General features: G+C 42.6%; 1 protein-coding gene across 6 annotated transcripts in view; it reads right to left on the reverse strand.

Moving 5' to 3' along the window:
* Positions 1-12,523, reverse strand: part of LOC137136216 (phospholipid-transporting ATPase ID-like) — a 36,592-nt gene extending 24,069 nt beyond the window's left edge. Inside the window, exon 1 of one of the 6 annotated variants that reach the window (XM_067521378.1) lies at positions 12,501-12,523. The gene's annotated coding sequence lies outside the window, so the exon portion shown is untranslated. Of the gene's footprint in view, positions 1-8,792; positions 8,939-8,981; positions 9,093-9,126; positions 9,269-9,555; positions 9,759-10,299; positions 10,509-12,500 lie in introns of those variants that run through there. The other 5 variants (XM_067521380.1, XM_067521376.1, XM_067521374.1 and 2 more) reach the window with 5 other exon arrangements.
* Positions 12,524-13,878: the final 1,355 nt, after the last annotated feature.

The raw sequence follows: 13,878 nt of genomic DNA on the forward strand, positions 1-13,878 counted from the left end.
GCGCACACACTTTGCCGTGAAATGTGGGCCAGGCTACGTCCCCTCTCCTCATGCACTCCTGTTGTGTGAGTGTGTGTGTTTGTGTCTGTGTGTCTTTGTCACAGTCTGACCACAAACCCCTAAAACAAACAGTCCACCCACTCATTCACTCTCCACTAAATAAACTACCTGGTTTAATGCACAGCCAAACACAGAGTCATGTGACCTGGCTCTGAGCGATGTCTCCCACCGGTTTAATAGGGGGAAAAAATTACATTTAAACTCACTACCATAAAGATTTAGTGCTGAATGTCAAATGTTGTGAACTGTTGACTGTTGAGGTGGGTGTTTCACTGTTTCCCTTTGCTTTGGCAGGTTCTCTAAATTTCCAGGCTTTACTTCAGTGCTGACAAACCAGGGCGACCGTACTGGTTCCACACTATTAGTTATGGAGATTCCAGGAAGGCTAACATGGCTCTTGGGATAAGTGGACGTTACTCTGCAGTCATGGATGGATTACTGAGCAGCGCTACAGGCACAGGCACCCAGGGTCCCCTGAGCTCTTGAGCACCTCAAGTCAGCATCTGTGTTGGGAGTGACTTTTATTGTGAAAGTCTCTTTAAAAAGACACAATACAGACAAAAATTGGCCACAAAGAGACGCAACGCGATCACACAACACCAGATAAAGACACAAAACGACAGAAACATACAGAACAACCCACGAAGAAAGGCAGCGATAGTATCCAATGTTATCACAACAAGACACCAAGTCACTTCATTGTAACCCCAAGTATCATAAAGGTGAAAATCCTCTGGCATCTAAACACATCTACAAACCAGGAAGCATCAGACTTAAAGACGGACGGAAACACCAGGAATGTTCAACAATGGTTCAGACTGGGTTATTAAACATATGTGATGCAGTTAAATGTTTCTTTCCTGCAGTCAAAAGGATTAAAACACCACTAAAATACTACTGTGGCTGTGCAACACTACAAGAAGAAATCATTTGTCACAGTGTTTATTTCCAAGTATTTATTGTGCTTATGGTCTCAAATTTCAAAATAATTATTTCAAAATAATAAGGCCCTGGTATCTTAGCTCCACTCTTCCTCTCACTACCACATTCCTGCCTTTCAGCACCTTGCAGTACAGTCAGGATACACTAAAAGCATGTGCACCTATAATGTGGATGCTTTTAATATTTTTGTCAAACCCCATAAAGACACTAAAAGCCAACAATTACTCATGTCTGCTGAGCATCCGGCGCGTTTTAGCTCACAAGATACTGTCATGCAGTAACTATTAAAACACAAATTAAAGAGATGTTGTAATTGGAAGACATAGTCCATCGTACGTCAGGCCTGTCAGTTTATTAAATCTCGAAATCTCCCAGTGGTACAAAAACGGCAGACTGTGTGTGGTAAAACCCACGGCAGTACTACAGTATACCCAGTATTGGAAGAAGTGCTGATATTGTTTATTTAAGTATAAGTAGCAATAGTACAGCATATAAATATTTGCATTCAAATTGTTGCAGAAAAAAAAAGCAGACCTATTGATGTCACAATAAAGTGTTTTTCATTATGCAGAATATTTCAGAATAACGTACAGTACATTATAATATGGGATTATAATAAAGAAATAATACTACATGAAGAAATTCTGAAAACACAGACACACACACATACACACACCCTTATTTCTAAGGCAAATATGATTAAACTATGTTCCTGTCAAAGGGCATCAATTGTGCAGGCAAACTCGATGCATAGCTGATGCCGACCTTGTCTGTGAGTTTCATCACACCGCATTAAACACGAGCTAAGACTTTAAAGATACAGTTCGTGCGTTTTTTATGTTAAGTTGAGAGGTGCGTTTGTAGCCTCCCGTGACCCCGATTCATTGAAGACGGCAGTGTCTCTTTCATATCACCACAGGGGCAAATATTTCAGTCAGCAGCATATTGGCACCGAGCTCTGGTCGATTGTGTCAGCAAGTTAATTTATCCACTAGTAATGTGCTGGAATTCTGGTGTCCTGGTCTCGTAACACTGAGGAAACAACATCCTGGTACCTTATTTGCCATAACAGCGACATTTTAATGAGACGGCAGAAACAACCTACAGTATATATGGTTGTGTGAATAAAGCTAAACACATTAAACCACATAAACCACTCAGTAAATGCAGAGCTGTGCCAACTAACGGTGGGATATATTTAAAAACGATCAATAAAACTACATCAGCTCCCTCCAGATATAAGTGTTCCGCATTTGGTATCAAACCCACAGTGGAAAAAGTAAAGTGGGTCTCGAGGAAGGTTAAATCTGAAGATGGTGTGTTTTAACTTAAAGCGCCTTCATAACTGAGAACCCCTGATGCTTTGGTAACGTTGTCCATCTGGGTACAAACAGAGCAGGCAGCAAGCACTAAAAATAATCTTATTCTGGCAAACAAAGGTGTGTAACAGTATCCCAGGGTCACAGTCACCTGTGACTGTGGCTGAGAGGGTCAGAGGTCGCGCTGATGAATGGCCGTCTTGTCCCATCAGTGATCTCTGGTTTCTCAGCTGAACAGTGCTCTATTATCAAAACCAGAAAGAAGCCTTTCGTCTGAGTGCATTTACTGTATAATGTGTAGACAGATGCCTGTGGATCTAAATGTCCGAAAAGCCCTTGTGTGTGTGTGTGTGTGTGTGTGTGTTCGTGTGTTCGTGTGCCGTAAAGTGTCCTAACACAACTTACTTTAACAATATGATGGATACGACTACACAGCTGAATTTTCATTATGACATTAGGCTAAAAACTATTGATTTATTAAGGAAAGGAAGTGTCGTTGCAGCTCTAGCAGAGGCTAATTTAATTTCTTTTGAATATGATGCATGGGAAATGTTAAGTATAACATTTGAAACCTGATTCCAAAGAAACCGAAGGGAAGAACTACACTTTAGGAGCTTAACTCATTTCATCTTTGAGTAAATTAAAGTAACCAACAGCTATTTTCTATCTCCCTTAAACATGGAAGTCCAACCCCACCAACCGACCGCAGCCTCAGAAACTTGACTTACATCCAAACTAGGGCTCTTATCAAAAACTGCACCAGTAAATTTTAAACATGAAGCTCTCACCTCATTCAGGAAAGAGAAAGGAAACAGCTCTGTACTCACAGGGATCTTCTGAAACGCTGTGTTTTAACTACTTGAAGAAAACGGGGTGGGAATATAGTAGTAGTAGTTGTTGCATAATAGTTTCCATAGATCAGCCAACTGCAGTTTCCTGTGTGTGTGTGTGTTCTGATAGCAAACAGAGCTCAGTCTGGATAAATGAATTCTGTTTCTGTGAGTGGGGGCAGAAAGGTGTGTGGGGGTGAAACTGTGCAGCTTTGTGTTCCTAAGACACAAATGATAAGAGGCTCCTAATGGCTATGAAACATCTGTGCTTTTCAGTTTTGTTTGTCTTTGTGGTCATTGATTGGATCCCTTTTATGGTTATTTGTGGTAGTTGTGAGTCTCTATTTAGATGTTGTGCCGTTAGTTGTTCATGTGCACGTGGTCACTTTGCATCTCTGTGGCCGCTTACCGGGCTTCTGTGGTTGTTTCGCACCTCGTTGCGTTCGATCGGGACACGCCCCACCTCTCAGAATTGTGACTTTAAAACAATTAAAATGATTGGAAACAGATCTTAGCGTCCACAGTCCTGGCCTGGACTTTTGGGAGAGCTCTGCTTTGCGTCTCTATCAACAGGTACTTGTCCTATCAGGCTGCCAGTTAATAATAGCACATGCTGTATCGGAACCCACGCACTCCAAGATTTCCAGTCATCTATGGAGGCTCGTTAATTAGTCAGCTGGTTGACAGAACGCTAGTTTGCAGTTATTTTGATAATTAATTGATCATTTAAGTCTCTTGATAGCAAAAATCTCCAATATTTAATTCCGCTGAAAAAGGGAGAACTGTGACTGGCATTTCAGTACGTTCTCATCCCACTGCGTCAGATAACGAGCATCACGTTTTGCAGCTTTATGTGCTTTGGCCTTATTTTTCTGGGGAGCACCCTGGAGTCAAACTGTGGTGTCCCGTGGAAAAGCCATTTGATTTGTTTTGATACCTCAGGAATGAGCAATGGCCGGGTATTTTTCTCAGTTTTCTGGTGTGTTAAATAGATCGAACAATCAATCCATTACGTCAAAAACAAAAAACAGTCTGCAGGTTAATCAGTGATGCACATAGTTTTTAGCTGCAGGCCCAGAAGAAGGAAAGACAGTGTCAGTCCTTTCCTGTCAGCTTCTCTCAGTGACTTACACAGTACATCCTGTATTGTTACTGAATACCGTAGATCATTTGCCAGTGTTTAATATCCCCATGCAAAGGAGGGGAGGGGATTTTCAGCACACAATCAAATCTTAGCATATAATTCCAACAGACTTTCACAGCCTAAAGTTGATTTTGATAGACTTGAAATGTCCCGCAGGTGTAAATGTGAGTGTGAATGTTTATCTGTCTTGGCCCTGAGACAGACTGGAGACCTGTCCAGGGTGGACCCCCGCCTCTTGCCCAATAGCAGCTTAAATAGGCTCCAGCTCCCCCCACCACCATGAGCAGGATAAGCAGGTACAGATAATGGATGAATGGAAGTTGATTATTTAGTTTTCCTGTTTGCTTAAAGGCCTGTAAAAGAAAGCAAAGCTGCCTTCTGTGTGAAACTGCACCTGCATCTGGGCGTCTGTGTTGTTTCACCATGTTTGCCTTCAGATTTCAGTCCAAAAATCTGTTACAGTAACCTACAATTACAGGAAGTATTCTTGCAAAATGCCTCTAAAAGCAACGTCTGTGGAAAAGAGAACTTGTCGAAACTAACACTAACACACTAACCCAGGGCAATGCTGACCAATGTTATAGGTTCAAAAAGTGATTTAAAAAAATCTGCTTTTGGCTAAATTGTACTTGTAAGATTCTACATTAGGCTGCTGGTCAGTATATGTAATTTAAATTTGAGGTTGTGACATACTATCAGTAACGCGATGCCGACTGTTTATGCACCTGAGAAAAAAGCAAAGAAACACTCAAAAAAGTCAAAAGGTGAAAAACTCCTACGTTGTTACACTAATGTGTGTATCTAGGTCAGGTAAGAACAAAAAAACGAGCATCAGCTCGGGATTTCATCTGCCCACAGATCGACCACAGCTGCAGTAAAGTTCACACTGCACTATCCTGAGGGCCGGGTCTTTGGTCTGTGCTGGTGAGGTCTGTACGGTTAGAAAAAAAAACACTGCGTTTGAAAACTTTTTTTCATTTATCTACGTAAGCAAGATGATTTTAGGCGAGATTGTGAAGACATCATGTCAAACTCTAACTACCAAATCAGTGGGGAGTCTCAAGGAGGGTTCCTAAAGGTACAGTATTGAGTCTAGGCCACCTGCTCAGAATGCACTTCTATCAGTGTGTGTGTGGTTATAGCACATGCACTGGTGTGCAGTGTATGTGTGCAGTAGATGGCTGAATTGATTAAAATAGAAGCATGTCTGTTGATATACACCTTGAAAATTGCGGCCGAAACCCACACAGACACACACACTGTGTGAATACACACTGTGTTTTCAGACAGACTTTTTTGGAAGTGTTGCAGCTGCACGCGGGTCAATGGAAAGAAGCCATTAGATGCTAACTGGCAAATAATTTGGCATAAATTGACATGAACTCGGATGCAGCCATTGTCTGTAACTGCTTATCCAGTTCGCACTCGCGGGGGAATGGAGCATTTCCCAGCTGCCCACGAGCAATTTAAAGTCAACAATCCACCTAACACGCATGTCTTTGGAGTGTGGGAGGAAACTGGAGGACCCAGCAACATGCAAACCCAAGACAGAACATCCAACAGCCATATATGTGATATGTCCAACTGAGCCAAGCCAAGCTAAACCCTGCATTCAAAAGCTATTGTTGCATTACGGGATATCTGGAAACATCACAGTTTGGCGAAATACTCTTCAATCAGACTTTCCCTCTTTTACAAAATATACAACTCAAGCAGATTTCTTTTTAATATCAACCAAAGTAAAGGGGCTAAAACATGCTCACAGAATGAGCACAGATGATGTTTTGCACCTTTGCAAAAATATGAGCAGTATTTGCTTCTGCTAATCCAAATCAGATCCAGGTCACCTGTGAGCTAGAGGCCAAACCTCAACCAAAACACTGATACCATTAAAGTTTTAAAAGGGTCCAGTTCCAGACGAGGCCGTCCAAAGTCATCAGTCATCAAGTTCCTTTTCTGCCCTTTGTGTTAAGATCATTCTGATACGAGTAAAGTGATGACACACATCCTCACTAATAACCTCAAATGAAACACAGAGCAGGTGTTGGTAGACCAAGGTTAAAACCTGATGGTCTCTTCTGTTCCACTGAACAACAAAGAACACTTTTGTTTTGGCTCATTTCCGCTAATTTAAAACCTGAACCACAAGAGACTAACAAACAAAGTCCATCTTGATGTGTTTTTTTTATACAGGTTCTCCGAGGTTTTATTGTGGTAAAAGACAAAGTTTGTTTTATATTAGGCTATTTTTTTTTTGGATCTGCATCACATCAGATCATGAATTTCCCTCTGTGTGTGATACTGGGGCAGTGAATGAACATTCCCAACATTATACCACACATGGCATCTTTCAATACAAAAAGAAGCCGTTTGAACTGATAAAAGAAGCCTATTTCCTATCTCTTGCTGGTTTATAACTCATGTATGAATCAGTGAAAACATGTCATAACTAAAAGATCTTTGCCTTCTGACCTCATTAGGCCTTAAAGAACATTATAAACCGAACTGACATTAACAAAGGAAAATGGAAAACTGAGATGCAGATGTGACATAAGGGCACAATAAACAGTATCAGCACTTTGACCGAGGGCCCCTGAGCACCGCACCAAAGGGCCCAAACAATCAACCTCTGAATTATTCACCTGACCTCTCAGGCCTCTCATCTTACCTGATAAGAGCCCGACTTGTTTAGTGACCTTTTAAACTTTATAACCGCCTCCATGTACCACAAAGACTCAGCCACTCTACGAATCAAGCCCTGTCACAAACTTGGATCGTGACCCACATTTACCGAACTCGTGAAAGAGCTTGGAGCTTTTGACTGACATCCAATTGAGTGAGTTGCTTTACACGACCTGTTCAGAAGAGGACTGTGCACTTTTGACTTTGTATTTGAGCGCAACCTCGGCATTACTTTGTCCAATGACCTAAGCTGTGTCAGTAATACACACACATACACTCCCTCTAAAGCATCATTTTTAGGATTTCTGACACATTTACTGTTATTACTAATGAATCAGGAACTGACATTCTGATTGGTCAGAAAGGCAAGAACAAACGTGCAGTAGCCGGTTTGTCGTACACTCCAATAAGTCCTTAGGTTGGAGGACTAGTTTGGGCTTAAATGGCCCATAGCTCGACCTCAGCTGAAAGGCAATATATATTTACAGCTGCCTCTCATTCATTAGCTCCTGCTCACTGATGGAAAGTATTGGACTTGCTTGTAGATAATGGGATTACTGAGTCCAGAAATCTCACCGCAGGGCTCCATTCTTTGCACAGAGATTAACAGGTTATCCGGATAAATATGTTGATGATGTGACATGATCCTGGATCTGCTGGTGCTTTCAAAGCCACGTTGAGCTCCCAGCAAGGGATCCACGCTCTCAAACCGACTTAGGAGCAGGTTTGTTCTCAGGCTGGGTCAGTGTAAACAGGATAACCTCTTAGATTCGAATGGTGTTGAACCAGGAAGTTGTTAAAGTTTATAAAGCGCTGCATGATGCTACAGTATGTGGATCTAAATAAATGTATAACACATTAATCTGGTGGGATAACACAATTTAGAAAACACGAGAACGTCTCTAATGTCTCTAATGCTTTTAAACGTCCCTTTGACTTCCCTGTATCACAATATTTCTCTGCTTCCAGCTGTAAAACTCCTCCAGATCACATCCATGTTTTAGTAACTTTAAGTCCACCGGCTCCCAGCTCTGAATATAAACCACAGATTAAACAAAAGATTCACCATCCGATCGCTTTTTCTCTTCATTAACACACCGATCGTGGTTTCTAGAGGGTGATATTTGTGGTCTAGTCCACAACCACGAGAGCTCACAATTAACCCAGATGATAAAATACAGCTTTTCTAATCCGATTCTCAAGTGGGTTCGAATAACTGAGATAAATTGATTAGAACATCCAGCATCACTCATTGGACCCGTTAAGCCACGTACAAAGAACGGGGCCCTGAAGTTGTGTGCATTTATTTAACCCTCGTGGTTTTTCAGCGTTGCTGTGTATTGTGTCAAGAATCATGTGTTTGCCAATAGTTTAAATTGTTTCTCAACCAAAACAAGTTTCAGCCTCTCAAACAGGATTTCTTTTCAGGATCTGACTTTGAGAAATGTATGCAGATCATTTTCAGCCCTGTTCAGAGTCCCCAGACTTCTTTGCTGCGCCCCTGTGTTTTACAGCGGCTACACAACAACTGTACTATCTGGGCCTGGATAGAAAAGTATCTGCACTAACACAGGATGTGATTAAGTACTTCACGGTCTTCCGCTATATAACTGCTGCAGACATTACTCATCCTTGACAGTATTCAGTGCCAGTCTATCTACGTCTAAGCACAAAATTCAATTCGCTTTTGACAATTAGATTAAGATTTTAAAACTAAAGAGGTTTTGGGGAAATAAATAAAAATAAAAAATAAAAATCAGCGCACAGACAAAGCGGCGCAAAGTAACCCGGTGCGTTTTCTGTGGAAATACCCACCGATGAGTGCGAGAACCAAAAAAAAGGAAGTTTTGCTGAGGTTTACTCTCTTTGAAAAAGCGGACTCCGCTGTCCCTTTTCCTTTTTTCCGTTACTTTTATAGCTTACGAGTCCCTGGAGAGCGGCGGAGACAAGGAGCGAAGGAAGGAAGGAGAGAGAGTGAAGAGAAGACGGCAGCGGCGTCCTCACCGCATGTGTGTCCTCTGTTCGTGCTCCATCTCTTCTCTTTCCACTTCCAAACCCACCTACGCCTGTCAAACCCACCCCACCCCCTTCCTGCTTCACCTTCAGCGCCTCGATACTTAATAACAATCCGGGTGGCGGCGCGTCTTACCGTGCGTCACCCAGCGTCCGGTGCGTCCCGGCTGAGCCGCGCGTTGCCAGCGGGTCCTGGGAATAAACGAGAAAAAATCTCCCGAGGCGAAGAAACGAGAGCTTATGTTTTCCCTCTGCTTCCCACCACCCGCCTCTTGCTCTTACTACACCACCCTCCCTCCCTCCCTCCCTCTCCCATGCGCTCTCCTCCTCTGGTTTCTCCTCCCTCCTTCTTTCAGTCTCCACTCCCCCAGCGAGAGTTTATTTGCTCCATTCACTCTAAATTCAACTCGAAGCTTCAAAAAACACGGAAACGTGTTTCAGCACGAGTGTTTTAAGTGGAAGCGGACTAAACGCATCGCAAAGAGGTTCGGGTCCACTTTGACCCGTCAATTTATGGCAGAAACACAAAGTAAAAGTTTGTAGAAAGGCACCAGATGTTACACACCTTCCGTTTCAGCCACAGTTCTTGCATCACATCAAAGGGGTTTCATGTCAGGTAGTCTGATCTTTAAAGGGAAAGGACGGCAAAAAACGCTAATTACCAAAATAATAGTTTGGTTTGGAAAGATTCCGAAAATAATGAGAAATGGCCAGATTGAACCATGGCCCCCTGACCCCCTGCTGCTTCCAAGTTCAGCTTAAATCCTGTGCAACCAGACCCCCTGTGCTCACACCGTTCTGGGGATGATTGAACAGATTAATTTGGGAATATGATCCAAATGGCGACATTATAAACACACGTACTGAAGGGCCCCTGTTGCAGGTCTCCTGGAGCTTTGAAAAACGTCTTCTGCAGTCCAGAGGTCAAACATTATTCCATCACATGAAAAGCTGCAAACCTTAACCCTGGCAGAGCTGCGGGATGGGTCATGGTGGCCTAGTGGTTAGAGAGGGAACGCTGACACAGGAAGGAAGCTGGTTTGATCCCGTGGAGCAGCAGGATTTTAACCTTCTGCTCAGTGGCTGCAGGTTAAACCATGGTTGTGCTAAAATTGTTAAAGCGTCAAACTATGTAAATGTAATCAGACAGAAAGCCTCTCAGTGACTGGTCAGCAGTTGTTTTAGTCACTGTCTCTCCCCTCTGAGCCACAGAACCTTGTAACTCCTTCACAGGGGTCACGCAAGTCTCCTTCACTTGTGTCCTTCTTGTGTGGTGATTGAGTCTTTGAGGACAAGCTGCTACGTTTACCTGTGCCGCATTGCTTCCGTTTGACGAAACCTGTTGACGGAGTTGCCTTGACTGTTGTTTTTGTCTTTATGGTCCAACATTTGGCCAGGACTTGATGAACCCCTTACATGTCCAGGTACGGCTGTATTTTTACCACAATCCCTTGAAACACTTCAGTGCCCTCAGCTGACTTGTACCAACTGTGTAGCTTCTCAAACCAGCTGGCGAGATTTCGATTTGCTATTTCAAAGGGAGTGAATATTTATGCAATCACTTGTGTCCAAGTTAAACCGACAGCGACTCAATGTTGTAAAAAGAAAAAAGGGGGGGAAAGCTTCCGGGTGTTGATTACCTTTTATAGTCCTTGTATGACATTATGAGTTTGTCAGATGGCACCTACTGCTTTATCTGCTGGAGGAAGCCGGTCTGAGGTGCAGCTTATTTTATTGCTTTATAACCAGTTCAGGTTTGTTCAGGTTTTTTATTTTTTATTTTATTTTTATTTAAATCATTTATGGTGGAAATGTGTCTTTGTTTCAGCATCTCAAAGACCTGGGAAACATGACGAGGAGCCACAACTATTTGTTGTTGTCCAGCTCTGACACGACACTGACACTTACTGTCTAAAACGTGCAGTCATTGTTAGTTAGTACCCCCCCCACCCCCACCCCTCCTTCTATGTCTGTAAGTATGTTTTTTACGTGGTTCCTCTTAACTCTTTCTTTCCCCTGACTTAGGTTCCGGTTTCCTGCAACAAGAGAGTAAGAAGCCACCGAGCTTTAAAGAGACATTCCAGCTAAAATCTACACTCATTTCAGTAGGTACTGATCTTATCCAACGCAGCCGCGGTGCCGTCTTAGATTCTGAAATGTTAGAATGTTAAGACTCCACACATCCTTCAGAAGGAAACGGGTGTTAAAGTGTCTAGTTTAAAAGTCCCAGTTAGACACAAAACCGAGCTCAAAGGCAAAATGACAGTAAATGTCTGTAAAGACACACAAACTTACCAAGAAGACACACGTTAGTCAAAAACATAACAAATTAAAAAAAACAAACAAATTAGCCACAAATGACAAAATGCAAAATGACTGGAAATAGACAACAAAATGACCACAGAATAAACCAGAAGAAGTCCAAAAAAAGGTGAACACAAGCAGTTATGAAGATGACAATAAGCTACATGGCAGCTTCATTTGTAGCTGTTTGTGTGTCAACAAATAATAATGATGATAATTAATAATACGTTTCAGTTATTAAATCTTTGTCCTTTCGGTTTATCCCTTGCCCAGGGACACTTCGACATGTGGTCGGGAGGAGCGGGGCGCGAACCTGTGTGGCCACAGGGTTTCGCTGAGAAGCGCAAAACATTCAGCGTTAGATGATTTTAATGGTCTTATCGATTTTTGCTCCTTCGTTCAGACGTCATTTCATGTTGTGTCCACCCATACATCACCATAGATATTTCAATATTAGTCAGATGTTTATTCCCATTAATCTGATGAAAGTAATATTGTGAATGTCCGGTTTGAAGATGATCTCAGGCCTAGTTCCAGTTTGTAAAATGAAACACTGAAGAATGCTGCCTTCGAGTTAACCTCGAGGAGCAGGACGGCTGAGTTTTGCTGAGGTTACTGCATCAGAAGCTTTACGTCCATCTTCTCCTGGATCTTTCTCTCCTTCTTCTTAAGTCTCTTTCCTCTTTTCAGCCGTTCCCTTTCAGGGGTCGCCACAGTGAATCAGCTGCCTCCATCTAACTCTGGATCCTCTTCTCTCACACCATCTAACTTCATGTCCTCTCTCACCACATCCGTAAATCTCCTCTTTGGTCTTCCTCTAGACCTCCTGCCTGACAGCTCCGCAGCGTCCCAACATAAAAACTGTCCTTTCTTAGACTAAATCTAAGAATCAAGCATTCAACATATTACTGCATGTAGCAACCACTGAACAAACCTTTGCACCTGAAACACTGAAACTGAGAGGTGACCTTTACATGAGGTTCACATGCACTGCAGCATTTCTAGGATCACTGCTGACGACATTCAGTAAAAACAGTGCAGTGACTAAGATGTGTTTGAATAAAATGAATGTCAACAGAAAAAAATTGATCCTCTTGTTGTGACATTGTGGCTTTGATCCGTGTTGCCCTGGTTACCGCACCTGCCTCTTTTCCCTCCGCTCTGCCCATTAGCCTCGCTGGTTTCACCTGTTTATACCCCACTCACCTGCTCCTCTGCGTCAGAACGGCAGAACTGTTTTCCTCTCGCACGGCCTCTTTCCCTGAGTTAGTTTTTTTGGATGGCCGGCTCTGAGTCTGTGCTCCTCACAGTATCAAGTTGGATTACTTAAGAAGAGGGTTTATAGTTTATCTATCTCCTTTCGGACGCTTTTAGTTGATACTTATATGTTAATATGTTACTTTGTTTGGCCCTGACCTTTGTTTGCATGGATCACTCCCTCGTGGACTCTTCTGGTTGCTACCTTGTCTATTACCTGGTGTTCCTGTTTTCACAGCCACCTTTAGTTCTCTCCCTGGCCCTGCCCTCTTTCCCTACACGTTGCAGAGGACTGGCCACCCCCACCCCCTCTGTAACGCTGTTCATTCCTGTCATTTTTCCTCTGCATCCCTTCCAGTGTTCTCATTCCTTCTCTCTCCCCTAGATCCATGATACGTGTCCAAGTCCCTCCGGTCCCCCCTGCTGCGTAAACCCGCTCCTCCTGATAGCCAGCCCGCTTCTCCACCCACGCTGTCTGTATTATGTTCTGGGTCCTCAATTCATGATAGATATGAACAATTCATTGGTTATTTTCTAACCAGTTCCTTGCATTCAACCCCAAACTAACTGTAGAAGAATAGAAGTACCGAGCCCTGTCTCAGCGACCCAGTGACTGGGAGCTTTAAGAGAAGTGGATGAAATAAAAACAGAGATGGATGCACATACTAAATATTGCACATTGGTTGTTGAATCCTTTCATTTAATGATGTAGAAGCAGTTATGTTGTCGTACTACCTGTGTCAAAAATGTAGAAGTTTAAAAAAAAGAAGTACTTTTTAATAAGTTGACAAACAAGATATGCATGCATTTCTTATCCTGTCACTTCTTAAACAAGCATTTGCTGTGGTTATGTTTGGCATTTTAAAATATAAGAATAATCCTCATATACAGATGACAGGACATTCTGTCTCAGGCCTGTCCATTATCAGTATTATTCTACTTGTATCGGGCCATGGGACCCTGATTAGAGGACAGTGATTGGGTTTCTCCCCTTCCCCCTATCAATAACATGCAGCGATCAAAGTCAAGCACAGCACACTCTCCGCAAACTGTATTGATCTGCTCTGTAGCATTTTAATGTTATATCATTCTGTGCCTCCTCACAGCGGTGCAGGTGATTTGCAGGTGCACTGCAGCTCTGTACGTAGGTATCTTTATGCTGTGCGTGCAGTCCTCACATTAAATAAATAAAAACTATACACATTTATAACAAACTATAGACAGAAGTAGCTTGGTTTGTATCACGGTATCAGATATTTACACACTTTTACGCTTCCTCTGTTTGTGAGGTTGACATTAGTTTGTCGTGTTACAGGAAGATACTGTT

This window comes from Channa argus, chromosome 11 (genome assembly GCF_033026475.1).
Source record: "Channa argus isolate prfri chromosome 11, Channa argus male v1.0, whole genome shotgun sequence".
Taxonomy (NCBI): Eukaryota; Metazoa; Chordata; class Actinopteri; order Anabantiformes; family Channidae; genus Channa; species Channa argus.